The 21905-nt window shown below is 40.3% G+C and overlaps 1 protein-coding gene across 2 annotated transcripts in view; it reads right to left on the reverse strand.

Moving 5' to 3' along the window:
• The window catches only part of LOC122560779 (dual specificity mitogen-activated protein kinase kinase 6-like), a 131611-nt gene that overhangs the window by 79661 nt on the left and 30045 nt on the right, over positions 1–21905 (reverse strand). The gene's annotated exons all lie outside the window — the stretch shown is intronic.

Genomic DNA, 21905 nt, shown 5'->3' on the forward strand with positions numbered 1-21905 from the left:
CAGAAAGATTTTTGATAAGAACTCTCTTAAGAGGTTAGTGGGCAAGGTTAAAGCACATGGAGAAGGGTTAATATACTGACACAGATTAAAAATTGGTTGACTAATAGAAAACAGAGTGGCAATGAATGGGTCTTTTAAAGAGAGGCAAGTAGCAACTAGTAGGATACAGGAAGGATCAGTTCTTTGACCCCAACTATTCAGAATATATGTAAATTACCTGGATTAGCAAACCAAATGCAATATCTCCAAGTTTATTGACAGTACAAAACCAGGTGGGATGAAGAACTGTGAGGAAGCTGTAAGGAGACTTCAAGGTGATTTAGACAAGTCGAGTGAGTGGGCAAATGCGTGGCAGACGAAGTACGATGTGGCGACATATTGTACATTTTGGACTGAATAACAAAAAAGGAAGAGAGTTTTATTTAAATGTGGATATATTTCAAAATGTGGATGTATAAAGGGATCCAAGTGTCCTTACTAATTAGTGCAAAGGAGCAGCTCACAGCAATCAATTATGAAGGCAATGGTATTGGCCTTCATTCAAAAGCAGGGATGTTTTACTGCAGTTATACAGGGCCTTGGTGAAACTACACCTAGGTATTATGCGCATTTTACCTTACCTAAAAAGGACATACATGCCATTGTGGCAATACAGTGGGGGTTCATTTGGCTAATACAAGAGGTGGCAGGGCTATTGCATACAAGCGATTGTTTTGATTGGGCAAAGTCGGCACGGTGGCGCAGTGGTTAGCACTGCTGCCTCACAGCGCCAGAGACCCGGGTTCAATTCCCGCCTCAGGCGACTGACTGTGTGGAGTTTGCACATTCTCCCCGTGTCTGCGTGGGTTTCCTCCGGGTGCTCCGGTTTCCTCCCACAGTCCAAAGATGTGCATGTCAGGTGAATTGGCCATGCTAAATTGCCCATAGTGTTAGGTAAGGGGTACATGTAGGGGTATAGGTGGGTTGCGCTTCGGCGGGGCGGTGTGGACTTGTTGGGCCGAAGGGCCTGTTTCCACACTGTAATGTAATCTAAAAAAAAATCTAATCTAAAAAATCACTAGAGTTTAGAAGGATGATTGAAGCACAAAATTCTAACAGGGCTGAAAGGATGCAGGAGGATGTTTTGCCGAGTTGAAGAATCTAGAATCAGGAACACAGTCTCAGGTGCACAATTTAGGACTGAAATGAGGAAAACTCTCTTCAAGAGGCCTCCTCCTGGTTTCTATATTTACTTGACTGTCAAACTCAGGTTCAAAGAAAACTCATGAGATTTCTGTACTTAACAAGAAAACAATTGTTTATTACAAACAAATTTTCTTCAACAGATGACAAATAGGAAATGTGAATTACTAACATAACTGTCTCTAATTTAATCTACCCCTTTTTAAATTCTTCCCTTCATAATCAGACATGTGTGATGGATAAGATATTAGGGTGGAATATTATGAGTGGAGAGTGGAAAAAAGTAATCAGGGAAACATTTCAATAACACTCAGTCTGGAACATAACAGTTGAGTTGCTATATTTTGATTTATTCTAATTCCTTTTTCACTGTTTGTGTTAACAGCAAAGGGTTGGATTTTCAGAGGAATGGAATATTCATGCTAAACCTGGGAGCCCTTGGGTAGGGGGTGCATTGAATTGAGGGATGGGAAAGTGGAGGAAGGGGACCTTAGGTCAGATGAGGGTCGCAAGTCTGTGGAGTATAGGTATAGGAGTATATTTAATAGTCGAACGTTTCCCAGAGTTTCTGTTTTATTTAAATTTCTTCAAACCCCTTTGAATTGTCCTATTTAAACAGAGACTTTTGGACGGCTCCAGCCATAGAAGTATTGCACAGAGGAATCTTCAATTTGCAAGGCTATTTCTTTGGAGTGCACTACAATGGAGATTTCACAGGTCCTAATGTGCACCTCTCAACTAAGCTGGAATAATGACCAATAGACCAGTAGAAATTCCAGGCCAAGAGCGTTTGCACACCAATGTGTTCTTTCATTCACTGGCTGAGAATTTGACCTTTGACTGTCTTTGTAGGCATTTTATTCCTCCATCAACAGGGGATTTACAGATAAATTCTTAGAAGACAACTGTTACTTAAAACTTATGGGCACCTCAATGCAAGAGGGAGAGGGGGACAGAATATTCTTACTTTTGATTTGCAGGCTGAATGCTTCTCTCTTCCCCACATAACCTATGTTCACCTGGTCAGGAGCCAATCAAAAATTTGGTTTTCAAGCAGTTTTCCCCTGCTCTAAAACCCATTAGTTCCATACTGTCGGCTTTTGCTATCACATTATTCCACAGACAAGGAACATTGGAAGTTGTATGCAGTATGCGTCTGTATACATGACTTTTAAAACTGCAGCTGCATCTTTGCAGACTATTTGGTTTAAACCATAAATGAATGAAACAAAACGGTATGTTCTTTCTATCACTTCGTCTCTGTATACAACATTGAAATTAGACCCCAATTTAAGTAGGCAGCTTAATTCACGTGCTCCAAACCCACAAACGAATTCCATTTTAAAAAGTGAAAAGAGAATGGGAAGCATACCCTCACATTAAACTGTTTACATGAAATAAACGTGACATGAGATTCCATCCATAGAAAATCCAGGCCCAACCCAGGAATGAATCATACATACAATAGGACTGTCTCATGCAATAATTCTCAGTCAGCCTCACCTCTGGTCAGTTTATGCCATGGCATCAGATTTATCTGCCAAGTTTAGCATCAGCATAAAGCAATTCCTAATTCTCACCAACTTGTGCAATGACTGCTCAAGAAAAAAAAGAAAAAAGTCAACGTTTGATTAAAATAAACTTCATCTGAACATAAGTTTTACAAATCTAAGCACATTGATAGTGAAATTCTAATATCAAAACCAAATATTCTGTCTCTCAAAACACATTTAATAAAACAATTCTCAATCACCAGATGGAAGAAGAACTGCTATGTAAACGAACTATGTAAATGAAAATGGCAAGCCTATTTAATTTGGGTGTATTTATGATTTTCCTGGAAATATCAACTTCCTAAATATCTCGAGGATGTGACAACATAACAAGAGTGATTTGCCACCCACCCACATCCTTCATCTTCCTCTCCTCCTAATGCTTCATATACTAATATCTGTCAATAATATTCAAAATAGGAATAAGCAACAGGAAAGGTACAATACCCTTCTTTTAAATTCTTTCATAAGATATAGGGGTTATTGGCTCGGCCAGCATTTGCTGCTCAGCTCTAACTGCCCTTGAGCAGATAGTGGGGAGGCAGCTCTTGCACTGCTGTACTATAGGTACACCCACAGTGCTATTAGGAGAGAGAGTTCGAGGATTTTGACCCAGTGATAGTCAAAGAACAAAGAACAGCAATATAGCTTCAAGTCATTATGACTTCACTTTTCCCTCAACTCGTCTGGTATACAGAGTTTGTGAAATCTAAATTAGCACCCCCTTCTCAGGGAGCATATCGGGCTGGGAAGAACAAAACAGTCAGAATCACCCCTGTATGACATGTCTTTGTCATTTTCTGCCACCTCCATCAAGAGGCCACAACCAAACATCTTCCCCTCCAATTCCTTGTCTGCATTAGGCAGACCATTATCTCTGCAGCACTTTGGTTCATTCCTCCATTCCTAATACCTCCTCACTACAGCACCAACTCATGCAACCACACAAAATGTAACACTCGCACTTTGGAAAGTCAAGAATGAGGAGGTCAAAGTCCCAAAATACCTTCCAGGTGAAGTAGTGATTTACTTACACTTCTTTCAATCTAGTCTAACATATTTGTGGTCTCTTCTAAACTGGCAGGACCAAAACAGACTGTGTGACCACTTTGTTGAACACCCCTACTGCAAGAATCACCTGACTTTCCAGTTGCTTGCCATTTTAATACACCATCGAGTCATAAACATGTACAGCATGGAAAAACACCTTTCGATCCAACTTGTTCATGCTGACCTGATATCCAATAGAAATCTAGCCCAATTGCCAGCATTTGGCCCATATCCCTCTAAACCCTTCCTATTCATATACCGATCCAAATGCCTTTTAAAATGTCGTAATTTTATCAGCGTCCACCACTTCCTCTGACAGCTCATTCCATTCCAGCATCTGTGTGAAAACATTGCCTCTCAGATCCCCTTTGCATCTTTTCCCCCCTCACCTTAAACCTGTGCCCCCTAGTTCTTGACTCTCCCACCCCCAGGAAAAGAACATGGTTATTTATCCTATCCATGCCTCTCATGATTTCATAAACCTCAGTACGGTCACCCTTCAGCCACAAACGTTCCAGGGAAAAACAGTTCCAGCCTATTTAGCCTCTCACTATAGCTCAAATCCTCCAAACCCTGGCAACATCCTTTTAAGTACTTTCGGAATCCTTTCAAGTTACACAAAATCCTTCCATTAGGAGGGAGATCGGAATTGCACATAATATTCCAAAAGTGGCCTAACCAATGTTCTTTACAGCATGACCTCCAAACTGCTCTGACCAATAAAGGATAGAATACCAAACACCTTCTTCACCATCCTATCTACCTGCCACTCCACTTCCAAAGGAACTACGAACCTGCACTCCAAGATCTCTTTGTTCAGCAATCTATTGTGTGTATAAGTCCTGCCCTGATTTGCCTTTCCAAAATGCAGCACCTCACATTTATCGAAATTAAATTCCACCTGCCACCCCTCGGCCCATTGGCCCATCTGATCAAGATCCAGTTGTAATCGGAGGTAACCTTCTTGGCTGTCCACTACACCTCCAATTCTGGTGTTATCTGCAAACTTACTATTTTCACATCCAAATCATTTATAGACATGTCAAAGAGCAGTGGAGCCAGCACCAATCCTTATGGCACTTCACTGGTCACAGATCTCCACTCTGAAAAGAACCCTCCACCATCACCCTCAGTTCCGTATCGAAAGGGGTACTTCTCCCTATATTCCATGTGATCTAACCTTGCTAACCAATCTACCATGAGAAACCTTGGCGAGCGCCTTACTGAAGTCCATATAGATTACAGTCGAAAAGTGTGCTGTCAGAGAAGTACAGCAAGGCAGGCAGCATTGAGGAACAGGAAAGTTGACATTTCAGGCATAAGCCCTTCATCAGTGTCCACAGTGATCACATCCATCGCTCCGACCCCACCAATCCTCTTCGTTACTTCTTCAAAAATCTCAATCAAATTAATGACCTCCCACGCATAAAGCTATGTTGACTATCGCTAATCAGTTCTTGCCTATCCAAATTCGTGTAAATCCTGTCCCTCAGGATTCCCTCCAATAACCTGCCCAGCACTGATGTCTACGGTTCCCTGGCTTTTCCTTACCACTTTTCTTAAATAGCAGCATCACGACAGCCAACCTCCAGTCTTCCAGGACCGCAAATGTGACTGTCAATGATCCAAATATCTCAGCAAGGGGTAGCTTCCCACAGTGTTTTAGGGTACAACAGATCAGATCCGAGGGATTATCCGCCTTCACACTTTTTAAAGCATCCAGCACCTCCTGTGCAATATGGACATTTTAAGATATAACCATCTATTTCCTCACATTCTATATCTTCCATGTCAGTCTCCACAGTAAACACTGATGCAAAATATTTGTAGTATCTCCCCCATCTACTGCGATTCCACACATAGGCTGCCTTGCTGATCTTTTGAGAGGTCCTATTCTCTCCTTAATTACTCATTTGTCCTTAACGTATTTATAGAATCCCTCTGGATTCTCCTTAATCCTATTTGCCAAAGATATCTCATACCCCCTTTTTGCCCTGCTGATTTCCCTCTTAAATATACTCCTATTACCTTTATACTCTAAGGATTCACCCGATCTCGGCTGTCTATACCTGACCTATGCTTCCTTCTTACTCATGACCAAAGCCTCAACTTCTCTTGTCATCCAGCAGTCCCTACACCTACCAGCTTTGCCTTTCATCCTAATAGGAATATACTGTCTCTGGACTCTCGTTATCTCATTTTAGAAGGCTTCCCATTTTCGAGTCATCCCTTTACAATGAATTATGCATTCAATCACTTTTGAAAGTTCTTGCCCAATACAATCAAGATTGACCATCCTCCAATCTAGAACTTCAACTTTTAGATACAGACTATTCTTTTCCATCACTATTTTAAAATGGATAGCATTATGGTTGCTAGCTCCAAAGTGCTACCCCACTGATACCTCTGTCATTTGCCCTGTCCTATTTCGCAAGAGTAGGTCAACATTTGTACTTTCTCCAGTAGGTACATTCACATATTGAACCAGGAATTCTTTTTGTAGATACAAATTCCTCTCCATCTATACCCTTAACACTATGGCAGTCCTAGTCTAGGTTTGGAAAATTAAAATATCCCCCACCCCCGCCCCATTATTCTTACAGATAACAGAGGTCTCCTTACAAATTTGTTTCTCAATTACTTTGCTCTCATGCTAACATTTCTGACCTAGGCCTAGATGTAGAGGTTCCAATGCTAGCTGGAGGGATAATACCTCATTGCCTGCTTAGGCACTTTACAGCCTTCAGGACTGAACATGGAATTTCGTAGCTTCAGATAATTAACTGTCCTTCATTTTGATTACACCTCCATTGTTTTGTTTGCATGGGAGAGTTAACCTATTTTCCATTATTCACACCTATCATTAACAACTACTCTGAATCTATGTTGCACAGTTGGTTAAGAAAAAGAAGGAAGCATATGTCAGGTATAGACAGGATAGATCGAGTGAATCCCTAGAAGAGTAAAGGAAGTAGGAGTATACTTAAGAGAGAAATCAGGAGGGCGAAAAGGGGACATGAGATAGCTTTGGCAAATAGAATTAAGGAGAATCCAAAGGGTTTTTACAAATATATTGAGGACAAAAGAGTAACGAGGGAGAGAATAGGGTCCCTCAAAGGTCAGCAAGGCGGCCTTTGTGTGGAGCCACAGAAAATGGAGGAGATACTAAATGAGTATTTTGCATCCGTATTTACTGTGGAAAAGGACATGGAAGATATAGACTGTACGGAAATAGATGGTGATATCTTGCAAAATGTCCAGATTACAGAGGAGGAAGTGCTGGATGTCTTGAAACGGATAAATCCCTAGGACCTAATCAGGTGTACCTGAGAACTCTGTGGGAAGCGAGAGAAGTGATTGTTGGGCCTCGTGCTGAGATATTTGTATCATCGGTAGTCACAGGTGAGGTGCCTGAAGACTGGAGGTTGGCAAACATGGTGCCACTCTTTAAGAAGGGTGGTAAAGACAAGCCAGGGAACTATAGACCAGTGAGCCTGACCTCAGTGGTGGGCAAGTTGTTGGGGGGAATCCTGAGGGACAGGATGTACATGTATTTGGAAAGGCAAGGACTGATTCGGGATAGTCAACATGGCTTTGTGCATGGGAAATCATGTCTCTCAAACTTGATTGAGTTTTTTGAAAAAGTAACAAAGAAGATTGATGAGGGCAGAGCAATAGATGTGATTTATATGGACTTCAGTAAGGCGTTTGACAAGGTTCCCCATGGGAGACTGATTAGCAAGGTTATGGAATACAAGGAGAACTAGTCATTTGGATACAGAACTGGCTCAAAAAAGGTAGTAGACAGAGGATGGTGGTGGAGGGTTGTTTTTCAGACTGGAGGCCTGAGACCAGTGGAGTGCCACAAGGATTGGAAATGGGTCCTCTACTTTTTGTCATTTACATAAATGATTTGGATGCGAGCATAAGAGGTACAGTTAGTAAGTTTGCAGATGACACCAAAATTGGAGGTGTAGTGGACAGCGAAGTGGGTTACCTCAGATTACAACAGAATCTTGACCAGACGGGTCAATGGGCTGAGAAGTGGCAGATGGAATTTAATTTAGACCTGCTGAGTTTCTCCAGCATTTTCTCTTTTTATTTCAGATCACCAACATCCACAGAACTTTGCTTTTACTTGAATAGTAGTTTTATATTGCTCTAGCATGGACACAGGCCAAAAGAAGTCCTCCCTTGCTTAAGCATCTACAGCTTAGAGTTGTACTTTCAGCCTCAGAATTTTACTTCCATCTCATCTCCGAACCTTGGGATTCAGTTTCACTTCACTTATATCTTTAAGAAATTTTACTTTTAGTCTTAGTCTCATTGATTTGGTTCCTAAATTTTTGTTACGTTTTGCAGTGATTTTAGTCAAAACTTTTTCCTAAATGAACTTTCTCACAAGTTTCTTTTGGAATAGACAATTTGGAAATAATAAACTGGGGCCTGAATATCAAAGCAACAAGTTGCCCAAAATCCCTACCTATTCAGATTCTTTCCCCTCTTCAAGGCTGAGGGGCTCATCATTTTTGGTCTTTCATCATTCTGTGCTATAAACACATGTCCTGCCTTTGTGGGATTTTGCTTTTTTACCTCCAAATTCCCCCATTTTCTTGTCAGTTATCTTATCTTCATCTGGGTATTTCCCATGCTTTTCAACTGTTTTAGCCAGCTGCACAAATCTTTTCTTCTAATGATTTTCATTATGACTTCGATGATCTGTGCATTATCTAACAGCTTCCTGCTTTTCTGTTGTGCAGTTTTCAGACTACTCAACTCAGTTACTTCCTCTGATTGAAGGAAGTAAAGTTTATTTCTCCATTCCCCCCTCTCATTCAACTCAAGGCAGCTCATGTTTCAGTTTGGACAAAAGCAATCAACGTCAAGTCTCTTTACAAATGCCAACATGTATACACAAACATTTCCTATTTCAGCAGTCTTTTTTTAAAAAGGACACATCTTTAACATATTTTGACATTTATTGTGGAGAGTGATGCAGAAATTATATTTATTTAATTCAGCATCAATTTGTTCCAAAATCTAAACCTATGGTTCCATTTAAATTACTCCAACCAGAGCCAAAAACAGCAACATCAATCCCCGGGCTGTGGCATTAATTCAATAAATATTCAAAATTGTCTAGATCGAGGAGAACTCCTGGAAAGAAGGCGGCAGTGGCTAACAGGTAGAAAGCAACACATGCTTGTTACAAAGGTTATGTTTGGGTGGAGATGGACAGATGGGTATATCACACTGCTTGAAATACACAGGAGCACCAGATACATTCATCCCTAAAATCCTCAAAACACTTGGGAAAATTCAATCATGGAGGCTTCAATCGAAGAAAACCACACCCTTAAATTAGAATGAACTAGATTCTGAGAAGCTGCTCCACATCAACAGACATGTTACTACACACTTCTGGAGCAGGTATGACTTGAGCTTGATACTACCACTGCAAGACAAGAGCTCAAATGCAGTATACTGCGTATTTATTTTAAATCAACTTGTTTGGACATGTTGTGACAGACACGTGGGATGGGGTGGGTCTTCAATCCGGGTCTCCTGGCTCACAGGTAGGGACACTACCACTATACCACAAGATCTCTTGCCACTAACAGCAAAAATAGTTTCTAATCTATTTGTTCAGATATGTAATAGCACAGCTCTGAAATAGGAGGGATTTGACCCCAGATCTTCACAAAAAGGCCTACCGCCAACAATAAAATATTTTCTAATCAATCTATTGATGGCACTATGCACTTCTGGAACAGGTAGAACTTGACCCTGGGCTCAAAAAGGTGTACCACCAACAAAAAAAATGGTGGAACAAGAATAGCGTGGATCTTGCAATGTTCCTGAGTTGCAGGCCATAATTTCTAAAACACAGATCATAAAATTATGTGTTCATAACAAAATAAAATAAGAATATTTTTCATTAGTAACGAAATTCAGAAGTTCCCAAGTCTTGGCATAGGATCAAAATTGCAAAATGTGCATAAATTAGTAAACAAAAACCAAAGTAAGCATGAAATGCAGTGTTTTTAAACAGATATCCTATACAGGAGAAGTAAATCATTTGATCATATCAGTTTACAAATTCATAACTTCCATTTTCTGTAGGACATTAATAAGGTAGAAGTACAGATGACCACAAATCAAAGGAATCACTCCAATAATTGCACATTCAGGAAATGACAATGCAACAGCTGGGAGTCATTTTATTTCTTTGGTCCAGAATTTTTGCGACGGCCGTGACTGCAGCATATTCAAAGGGTGAGCAACTACAAAAACAGCTGGTATAGTACTAAGCAACACTGGTGCAAGAAATGTAGGGTCAATTCCTCTTCAGTGCTGCATCAGCTTGCTGTCATGAAGGCTGCAGTTGTAGGAAGTGAGGAGGCCACAACTAGCCTCAGCACCCCTTCTGTAAGGAAGAAAACTCAGCTGCTGTGACTTGCTAGAAAATACTGAGTCAACTGTGGTTCAGTGGCGGCACACACACCTCTGAGTCAGAAGGTTGTGTACAAAAAATTCAATCCTACAACCTTATGCCATTTTCCTGGCTGAAACTTTAGTGCAGTACTAAGCAAGCACTGAACTATCCTTGGTACCATGTTTCAATCGGTATGATAGATCCTTGGGTTTAGCTGCCCACGTTAGATGGATACAAAGGCACTAATTTGAAAGAAAACAGGGGAGCTCTCCACAGTGTAGGGAACCATTTTTAAAATCGAGCAATTGATATCTCTAGAACAGATTATATGGTCATTATTATATTGTCATTTATAGAACTTGGCTATGCACAAACTTCTATACTACAACAGTGACTCTACTTCAAATTACCTCACAGGCTCTGGGATATCCCTAGAATGTGAAAGGTACTGTATAAAAGAATTCCTTTGATTTAAAAAATTAATAACAAACAAATCTATTCAGACATGTTAATATGGTACATTTCTAGGGCAGGTAGGACTGTGACTCAGTGGCAGCACATACACCTCCGAGACAAATGTCAGAGACAGGTTGGACTTTAACCAGGATTTTCTGGCCCAGAGTGAGGGACACCGTCACTCATCACAAAGCCTATTTTAAATTGTTATAAGTGTGCACGCAAATTCAAGTTGAGTTGATTATGACATTCCCCACAACTGAAATACCTACTCAGTGTCAAAGGTTCACAATTGAAGACAGCTCACTTCAGTGAGACTTGCACAAAACAGGGGTCACAGCAGAATCTATTCAATAGATGCTCAGTGTGGAAGAGTCCTATCAGCTGAACTATTGAGAAAAGCTTCAAGTGTATTATTGAATATATATTTATATTTTATCTATTATGAATTTTTTAGCAAACATATACATGCTGAATAGGATATGCAAATCAAACATCCAAAGCTCTTAAATGAGCAATATGTTCATTATATATTCTGCATCGCTTACATTGATGCTGAATAGTTGAAACGTCAGTGTGGACTTGTTGGACCGAAGGGCCTGTTTCCACACTGTAGGAAATCTAATCTAATCTAAAACAAAGTAATTAGACAGATCAAACAGCTAGCAGCAAAATTTGGGTAGTAATTCAAATATTACAATTCATACACAGTTTATAACAATAGAAGTATTCTGACTCGCAGCTCAGACCACTATAAATGTATTTATTGCATGCAATACATTATACAGATATTCTCTGAATATCATAACATTTTCTACAGAACTGGCTAACTTAATGATTAGATGTTAACCACTTTTTTTAAAAACAAATTGCATCTTCACTCTACTCTCCTCCTGTCACCTATGGGTTACTGTGGTCTTCCTGTGGCCAAGAAACAGATAATTGATTCCAACTTCTTGTGCTGAAGCATGGAATAAGTGTTCCATGGGGCAGGAATTCAGGTCATAGCACACAATTTATTTCCTGGTTCCAATTCCAAATACACAGTCAGTTGTTTTTATTTACACCGCAACCTGGAGCTTACTTGGAGTAATCATCTGGTCAGAAAGAACATACATTCCCTTCAACAGAACATCTTATTTGAAGAAACTGCCTCATGTGGAGATAAGTTTCCACAAATGTCAGGAACTCTCATAACTTACCAACAAAATCTTGATGTAAGTCCACAAATGGGAGTTGCTAGGATGGTAAAACAACAGGAGCTTCACAGAACCACCAACCAAAGTTAACACATCAGAAAGTATTCGAAGAAAGATTGATCAAAGCCCTTGCTTTTAAAAAGAACATTTTCAAAAAAAAAGGGGGAGAGAAGGGGGGAGATATTTATGCAAAGAAAGTTTGATAGAGTTTGGTCTATACAGCCGAAGATATGATCATCACTGGTGAAATGATGAGGTGAAAACTGATGATGCACAAAAGACCACAGATGAAGGAGCATGATGTTGTCAGAGGGTGCAACACTGCAGATGGTCACAGAGATAAGAAAGATGAGGCCATTAAAAGGAGTCGAGAATGTTTTTGAAAACAAAAACTGTGGTTTTGCTGGACCAGGATCCAGTGTATTTCAGTGGATGCAGAGGGTGATAGATGAACTGGTGAACAGGACATTTCTATGACTTGGTGCAAGTTACAATGCAGGCAGCTGAGTGTTACAGTCAGAGAGAGACAGCAAAGAAACAGACCCTTCAGTTCAACTCATCCATGCCAACCAGATACCCTAAACTGATCTAGTCTTATTTGTCAGCATTTGGCCCATATCTCTCTCTAAACCCTTCCTATTCATGTACCCATCCAAATGTCATAATTGCACCAGTTTCCACTAGCTCCTCTGGCAGACTGCTCCATACACATACCACCTTCTGCATTGAAAAATTGCCCTTCAGACGCCTTTTAAATCTTTCCCCTCTCACCTTTAACATATGCATTTTAGATTTGGACTACCTTATGCTGGGGAAAAGACCTTGACGATACACACTAACCATGACCCTCATGATTTTATAAACCTCTATAAAAGGTCACTCTTCAGCTTTCAATGCTCAGAGAAAAAAAGCCCCAGCCTATTCACCCTCTCCTTATAGCTCAAACTTGCCAATTCCAGCAACATCTTTGTAAATGTTTTCTGAAAACTTTCAAGTTTAACAACATATTTCCTATAAGCAAGGAGACTAGAATTGAACACAGTATTCTAAAAGTGGCCTCACCAATGTCCTTTACAGCTGCAACATGACCTCCCAACTCCCATATTCAATGCACTAATAAAGGTAAGGATTGCAAATGCCATCTTCACCACCCTGTTTTCTTGAGAGTCCACTTTAAAGAAACTACGTACCTGTACTCCTCGGTCACGAGCTCAACTTTTAAAAAGGGTGCAAGGTGGAAGGCTGGCCAAAGTGTGAAGAATGTATTTTAGAGTGATAAAAGGTGTAATACACACTTGCCCTTTAACTGGCATCAATACGCAGACACTTTCAGGCTGGGAGATAATCTTCAATTGAGATAGAGTGCAGGAATTAAAAGAGTAATTATATCCTTCTTCAATGTAGAACACTGAAGCCCTAACACCTCCATGGCTCAGAAGGGGCGGCACGGTGGCACAGTGGTTAGCACTGCTGCCTCGCAGCGCCAGAGACCCGGGTTCATATCCCGCCTCAGGCGACTGACTGTGTGGAGTTTGCACGTTCTCCCCGTGTCTGCGTGGGTTTCCTCCGGGTGCTCCGGTTTCCTCCCACACTCCAAAGATGTGCAAGTCAGGTGAATTGGCCATGCTAAATTGCCCGTAGTGTTAGGTAAAGGGGTAAACGTAGGGGTATGGGTGGGTTACGCTTCGGCGGGTCGGTGTGGACTTGTTGGGCCGAAGGGCCTGTTTCCACACTGTAAGTAATCTAATCTAATCTAAGTCCAGAGAACAAATAACTGAAATGTTCATGATTAAATAGTTCAGCAAAAATGTAACAGCATTACAACACAGAAGCCAATTAACCTACTGCAACCATATTGACTCTGATGAACAATTCACAACTGCTACCTCCCTATCCTCTATTCACACTCTTCCTGAAATATTTAGATTGCCAGTAGACACAGAGAGCTTTTATCCACCAAGCCAAAGGAGCTAGTCAATACTCTTCAACTGCTGCTGCACAGTAATGTCCAGTTCTTATCAACAAAATTGAAAGTTCTACTTTCTCATTATTTATGGCAATAGGATAAAATCAAATTCCCTGTTTTGTCTCAGAAAAAAGACACACTTTCAACAGATTGCTAGTTTTATTTCATAAGCTCATTGTGGGTTCTATAATGACCAAGAACAATGCAATACATTTGAGGGTCTCATTCACAAATCGACATTCATTTTCTTATACAAAGTCTTCCTCAATCACCAGAACAATTTATCATAGGATGATCAAATACCAGCCCTGACCCTTCCCTGTAGCCCAGCAATTATCCAAATTTCTTCTGAAAACCACAATTTAAAAAAAAGTGTCTCCGCCACAATCTCAGTGCATTCCAGATCCAAACCACACAATGTGTAAAAATATTTTTATATTATGAAAACAAATCTTATTAATTTATTTCCAAATCACATCAGTAAATATCTGGGGTAGAGTTCAGGACTTCTACTCAGTTTCCATTTTCGTGCTTATTCAAGTTTGGCCCTTGTGGTTGAAGATACCATCTGATCTGCCTGACTAAAGACCTGTATGTAGCTCATTCCTGCAGGTGCTGCTAACTTGACATGCTTTTTGACATAACAACTCAAAAGCTCCATTGGGACCTAAACACTACATTCATACTCTCAACAGTTATACAGAAGCTCCCGAATAACAGTTCAAATTTAAATTACTTAGCTGTGTTTCTTACTTTTCTGTCTTTCCCTTTTGTGGGTATATGTTTGCTCCTAAAGAGTGAAGCAGGTAACCTGCATGCTCAAATCAAAAAGTTGAATGGGTAAGAATTGTTGCCCTGAACATAGGAATACTTCCTACAAATATTCACCCTGGTACTTATAGCATTACATGCTGCTTTACAGATATATTATCCATAACGCTGCAAACATTTCTCTCAGCCTGACAGAGTTCACTATGCAAATGGACCATGCAATTGTAGTACCCCAGATCTACTGGCAAAAACAAAACTCTGTAACATTCAGCAAAGATCATTCAAGACTGACACTGTTTCCATTTTTAAAATGATGTTACTAGTCATCTAAACAAAGTTCACTCCTGCAAAGGAGGCTTATGGGAAAAGGTGCCTTCAAGATCGATAGCTGATCATCACCCCCGAATCCCTTTGTCCCAAAGTAAAAGCAAAATCATTCAACAATGCCAACCTGTTTACCAACCTACCACACTACTCCTAAGATCCACAATTTTCTTTAATAATATAAACATGAGCTTCTGTCGGCCTTTCATTGTCCAATCAAAAGAAAAGCAAAATTAAATTTGTGGTATTAAATGACATTAAAACAAATCATATATTCCAAAGAATTTTACGTGGCAGCATTTTAAATTTTATAAAGTTGAATAAAGTGGATAATTTTGCAAAGAAGTATTTTCAGCATATTCCACAGCCAGAGAGACTGCCACTTAGAACTGTTATTGGCAAAAGTTGTTTACTAAATACATAAACAAATCCTATCATTATGTAAAATTATCCCTTTATCATTATGCTCTTTCAAGGTTAAGTAAACTCTTCAAGTTGGATTTACCTATTGAAGTGCATTTGCTTTGTTAAGCTAATTTTAAAACAAAACTGGCCCTGAATCAACAGAAAGCAGAAATCATTTGATAAATGAAAACATAAAGGCTGCATTTTCTTCTCAACTACTTTCATTTTAATGTTATAAATTATATAGTTCCCCAATAATTGTTCATAACAAAACACTTATTATTCCAATATGCTACACCAAACTATTGCATTTCAGCACATTTTTATTTCATGGCAAAACATGTCTGAATTCACTGCCTCAAATTGCTTCCACAATCAACTGTTACAATCAATGTTTCTCAGTAATATGCAGATTGTCAAATTCAGAAGAGCAAAATCATTGATGTCTTTGCTGGTTGCTTTTCAAATTCACGATGACGTGAAAAAATTGCACATTCATTTGTTTATATCAAAAATCTCAGTGAATTAAACTGTTGGCATGGTGATTCGAAGTCACATAAGATCATATACCTGAAGGTAAGTTCAGAGTTGTAAGCAGAGAGATGGGAAATACTTGGGTCTAGAACAGAATTTTTCATTACATGAATATATTCAAAAGACACGTGGCTAATCACATCAACGGCCTAGACACAGGCAAGGGATTTCCAAATACCTTCACTTCTATTTCAAATAAATGAATCAAACACGTGCTAAAATCTAAGCTGCAGCAACATCTGTACTGGGTAACAAAGCACAGTACAGTGTACAACTGCTACAAGGTTACAGTAATACCAAATTGATTTAAAAATTAAGCTGCATTATCGTGACAACACAACTGCAACTATCTAAACAGCGGCACAGTCAATTCCATGGAAATTAAATATAGCAAAAGAAAACCTCTCCCACACATCTATCCCACATAAATGTCAAGATTTTCCTGACATGAGCAAATGGCCATTAATGATCACCACCATCCTGGTTCACCCACACTGACCCCAACGACAAGAAAGCATAATAATGTCTCTACTTCCTCAGGAGGCTAAAGAAATCCAGGACGTCCAGAATGATTCTTGTCAAATTTTTACAGATGCACCATAGAAAGCATCTTTTCTGGATGAATCAGAGTGTGGTATGGCAACTGCTCTTCTCAAGACCGCAAGAAACTGCTGAGAGCCGTGAACACAGCTCAATCCATCACACAAACCAGCCTCCTATCCATTGACTCGTCTGTGTCTCAGGAAAGCAACCAACATAATCAAAGACTTCTTCCAGCCCAATTATACTCTCTTATATCTTCTGCCCGATGGAAGAGAGTGAAAAGTTTGGAATATACGTAAAAATAGATTCAAGAACAGCTTCATCCCCATTGTTATCAGACTTTTGATTGGACCTCTCAAATGTTAATGTTGATCTCTCTCTCTCTCTCTCTCTCTGCACCTTCACAGTGACTGTAATGCTGTTTATTACACTATTTTCTGTACCATACAAATTGCTACACTGATAGAATCGTAAAATCCCTACAGCATGGAAGCAGGCCATTTGACACTGAACCTACAAACATAACTCAAAACAAAGAGGGCTACTTATCTATCTTGGTTGGTTCATTGCTCTGCTTTGCAAGGATAAACTTTAAAAATGATTTTTAGTCAGAAAGAAAACTAGCAAAGCAGACGGGTTTAGAGAAGTCCCAGCGAACAGAGCTAAGACAGCTGTGCAAATATTACAAATTGTAATATGACTGTTCGTGCAAGGAAAATCGTCATTTTAATATTTTTGATGTCTTAATATTTATGGGAACAGCTTCGTGGATAATACAAGGCCAGAGCAACAGAGGCCATGTTCCAAAAATACAGGGAGTGATCCACAATCAACAGAAGTGAGACTATCCTTATAGGACTAAAACTTATACATTTAGTTTTGGGATGAGGGGTAAAGAATAGATAGTGACATGTGCATGGAAAATTATATGACGCCACAATGCTTTTCATTTAATTATAAAGCACTGCCCATGCAAATCTGACATAAAACAAATGTTCTAAAATAAAATCAGCCTACTATTTAGTTTAATTACTGAGCATAGCAATACATAGCTTGTGTTTGTTTACATATAGAATCATCTGTTAACCACAGAAGCATGACAAAGACTAGAAGCCCAAGTTTCATAGCATGCCATAATTCAAGATCAGAACTAGCTTCAAAGTTCTTAAGGATAATCAGTCCCCAACCTTCCAAGTTGGGACTTCGGTGGATACTTCCTGATACTGTGTGAGATCTCATATCATATGATCTAGAAAACAGTAGTATCAAGCCAGTTACACAAAGGACAGAAGTCTAAAAACAAAACTATACTGACATTAGTTATGAAAAGAAGAGAGGATTCAAGTCTTGGTCACACCTGTATTAGGAGAAAGTGAGGTCTGCAGATGCTGGAGATCAGAGCTGAAAATGTGTTGCTGGAAAAGCGCAGCAGGTCAGACAGCATCCAGGGAACAGGAGAATCAACGTTTCGGGCATAAGCCTTTCTTCAGGAATGAGGAAAGTTTGTCCAGCAGGCTAAGATAAAAGGTAGGGAGGAGGGACTTGGGGGAGGGGCATCGGAAATGTGATAGGTGGAAAGAGGTCAAGGTGAGGGTGATAGGTCAGACTGGGGTGGGGGCGGAGAGGTCGGGAAGAAGATTGCAGGTTGGGAAGGCGGTGCTGAATTCGATGGATTAGACTGAGACAAGGTGGGGGGAGGGGAAATGAGGAAACTGGTGAAATCCGAATTCATCCCTTGTGGTTGGAGGGTTCCTAGGCGGAAGATGAGGCGCTCTTCCTCCAACCGTCGTTTTGTTGTGGTCTGGCGATGGAGGAGTCCAAAGACCTGCATATCCTTGGTGGAGTGGGAGGGGGAATTGAAATGTTGAGCCACAGGGTGGTTGGGTTAGTTGGTCCGGGTGTCCCAGAGGTGTTTTCTGAAACGCTCCGCAAGTAGCCGGCCTGTCTCCCCAATATAGAGGAGGCCACATCGGGTGCAGAGGATGCAATAGATGATGTGTGTGGAGGTGCAGGTGAATCTGTGGCGGATATGGAAGTTTCCTTTGGGGCCTTGGAGGGAGGTGAGGGGGGAGGTGTGGGCGCAAGTCTTGCACCTCCTGCGGTTGCAGGGGAAGGTGCCGGGAGTGGAGGTTGGGTTGGTGGGGGGTGTGGACCTGACGAGGGAGTGGTCTTTACGGAATGCTGATAGGGGAGGGGAGGGAAATATATCCTTGGTGGTGGTGTCCGTTTGGAGGTGGCGGAGATGACGGCGGATGATGCGCTGAACATGGAGATTGGTGGGGTGGTAGGTGAGAACCAGTGGGGTTCTGTCCTGGTGGCGGTTGGAGGGGTGGGGCTCAAGGGCTGAGGAGCGGGAAGTGGAAGAGATGCGGTGGAGGGCATCGTCGACCACGTTGGGGGGGAAATTGCGGTCCTTGAAGAAGGAGGCCATCTGGGTTGTGCGTTTTTGGAACTGGTCCTCCTGGGAGCAGATGCGGCGGAATCGAAGGAATTGGGAGAATGGGATGGCGTTTTTACAGGGGGCAGGATGGGAGGAGGCGTAGTCCAGGTAGCTGTGGGAGTCGGATTCAACAATAAAATGAAATGTTGCAAATGCAACAAACTAAATTGCTTTGAGAGACTGCTGCCTGAGTTAACAGTTAATAGTTACATGACTAAGCCAAGCTTCCTTACCCCAGCAGAAGTACATATACCAAAGCAAAATTGGATTGATGGCATAAGGAAGCTGGATTAAGCACTGTAAATATTAGATGCTGGCTCATGAACACTGGCTTTCAAGAGTTCAGATTAGAAGAGTAGCAACACAACATAGTTTTGTTGTAACAAGTGATAGTCACCAGAGAGAAGTAAAACCTGTTCTTTGCTTCACCTGCTGTATATTTCCAGTACATCCTAGCTTCATTCAAAATGAGAAATTCTTCCAAGGAAGTATTTTAGGGTTAAATGTGTTTGGAGAAATGCTGAAAATAAAGGTCAAAATGGCAGGTGTTAAATAGTCATAGAAAGTGAAAATGGAAGTCAGAGGGCTTTCAGGAACAAGCTCTAGAAAAATTAGATGCAAGACAATGCTGAGGATTGCACAATGCATCTGATTCTTACAGCACCTGTTTAGATTTAATTATCCACCAAAAGCTGAGATACATATACTAGTAGTGGATGGAACCATCCTCTACAGGAGCAGTTCCAGTTACCTGGTGCTGGTATGCACTATTTGAAATGCAATCACAACCTTCATCCCTTCCAAACATCACAGAGTGCAATCCAACTGTCTCTTTTTCAAAGGGAACCATTTGCCCCTATGTGGAATGCTGAAGCATGAACTTCACATTTTGCCTTCAACTGAACTTTGGCACAATAGGATAATTGGAGACAAGAAAGTTCATTTGCTATCGCACATTCTTTTGAAAATTACATCAAACTGACACCCACAGCCACAACAAATTTCAAAACAATGAATTACTGAATCTTGCAGAAATCTGCAGCACAGCAGATGACATTAAGTCTATGAAGCCTGTGCCGGTGGTTGAGTAAATATCAATTACTTGTGTTTAGCCACTTAATATTTTTCCCTCAACCAGCATCATTTAAAAAAACTGGTCAATCATTCATTACTGCATACTGCAGTTACATTTGCCTCTGTAGCATTGGACACTGAATTTCAAAACAACTGTTTCCAAGAGATGCAATAAAGATAGTGTTTAAATGCAAGTTTGTTTCTTTTCCAGAATGCCTGTTTTCACTGAAGATTTAACCAAAACATGATCCTCTACCTGCACTATGGTAAATGGAGAATGAAAGATAACATGATAATTGTCGAACTTGACAAATTTATGCACACAATAGTAAGTAGACAAGCCTATATCTTAAACACAGCATTTGAGGCAGGATTTAAATTTAAGTTATAAATTTATAAGTCTAAAAACCTTAAACTGAAAAAGCCTCCCCAAAGCTCATCAGACAAAGACTCCATCTGCTATGGTACTGGACTATACTAAAACAGATTCATGTCAAATTGGCTTACCACACTTAGAGAAATCTTTGAAAAGTTACAATTAACCACCTATCCCAAACAAGAAAGTTAAAAATGATTTCTGCTCCTGACAGGTGCACGTGGACATATGGAGAAACAGGACAAAACTCAAGAAATATATCCTTTCCACAGTTCAAGTCCAACTTAACTCTGTATTGGAAGAATTGCAGCCAAAACACCAGACAGCTAGCGACCAGCACTTTAAGAACTGTACTAGCCTGAGTCACTGTTTTTAGGTGTGTTGCAAAAAACTTGAAGTCAGATAGTTGTATTAGAAATTTGGACTACATAAATTCATTTGTAGGTATTATTGAATCATAGAATCTCCATGGTACTACTCAAGTCTGAAGCTTGTGATGCCACAAAGTCCAAAAATTATTCACCTCAAGGCACAAAATATTTTGTACATCACTAATTATTAAGTATTAAGAAATGAATTATTTAACCATTAGTAAGCAATCAGGTCAGTTAGAGGTTCTCTCTCAAAAGTCCAAAAGCCAAGGTCAATAAACTCCATATATTCTAACTCTTGGAACAACTAGATGATTGTGAAGGAGTTTCTCAACATTTCATTTATACTCATGTATGGATGTAGGTTCACTCACTGAGCTGGAAGGTTCATTTTCAGATGTTTTGTCACCATACTAAGTAACATCATCAGTGAGTGTCTGGATGAAGCACTGGTGGCATTGCACAGCACTGACGTCATCAACCCAAGGAAACCTAAACACAAATAGAAAGCAGCCATGCCACCCTGAGGTTCACTGATGAAATTACCTAGTATGGTGACAAAACGTCTGAAAATGAACCTTCCAGCTCAGCGAGCAAACCTACATCAGAACCTCAACCTGAGCTACAAATCTTCTCAATATTCATTCATTTTACTTTTTTTTGGAACATTATGCAGATTTTGCATTAACAAGGACAAATATGGCAGACACTATTTATAAAACGGGATATCTAAAGGTTGTTCAGGTGTGAGGAATGGTGACCCCTCCATTATGTCATTCCAAGTATAGGTCTACACTACATCTCAAGGCCATTAGCATTCTCACTTTTTTCCCCTTTATCTTGAGACTGCCTTCTTCCAGTTGAGCTATAACCAGAGGTGAGAGAGCTCTAACTACGTGGGTAAGGACACCCGACCTGATGCATCTGCTAGATGCCAACCCAGTAGTGGTCACAGCCCGCACTCCAGTCTCTGCTCACAGGTATTGTCTGTAGTGGGCTCAAATCCAAATCGCTGACTCAAGAGGCAGGAATGCTGTCACTAAACCAACGGCTTACTCCTGATTATGCATGTTTATTTTGAAGAACTTTTGTTCCACTTAGTTTGTAACGTCTAATGTCTGTAAACTTCGATCAAATTAACGTCAAATATGCAGAGAATAAACCTTTGCGCTGCATCTACCAATGCCGTAACTGATCCGAAAGTGTTTGATGCAAATAGCGAGTG

Source organism: Chiloscyllium plagiosum, unplaced genomic scaffold (genome assembly GCF_037043375.1).
Source record: "Chiloscyllium plagiosum isolate Xiang-an unplaced genomic scaffold, Cpla_swu_hap1 HiC_scaffold_20, whole genome shotgun sequence".
NCBI classification, from domain to species: domain Eukaryota; kingdom Metazoa; phylum Chordata; class Chondrichthyes; order Orectolobiformes; family Hemiscylliidae; genus Chiloscyllium; species Chiloscyllium plagiosum.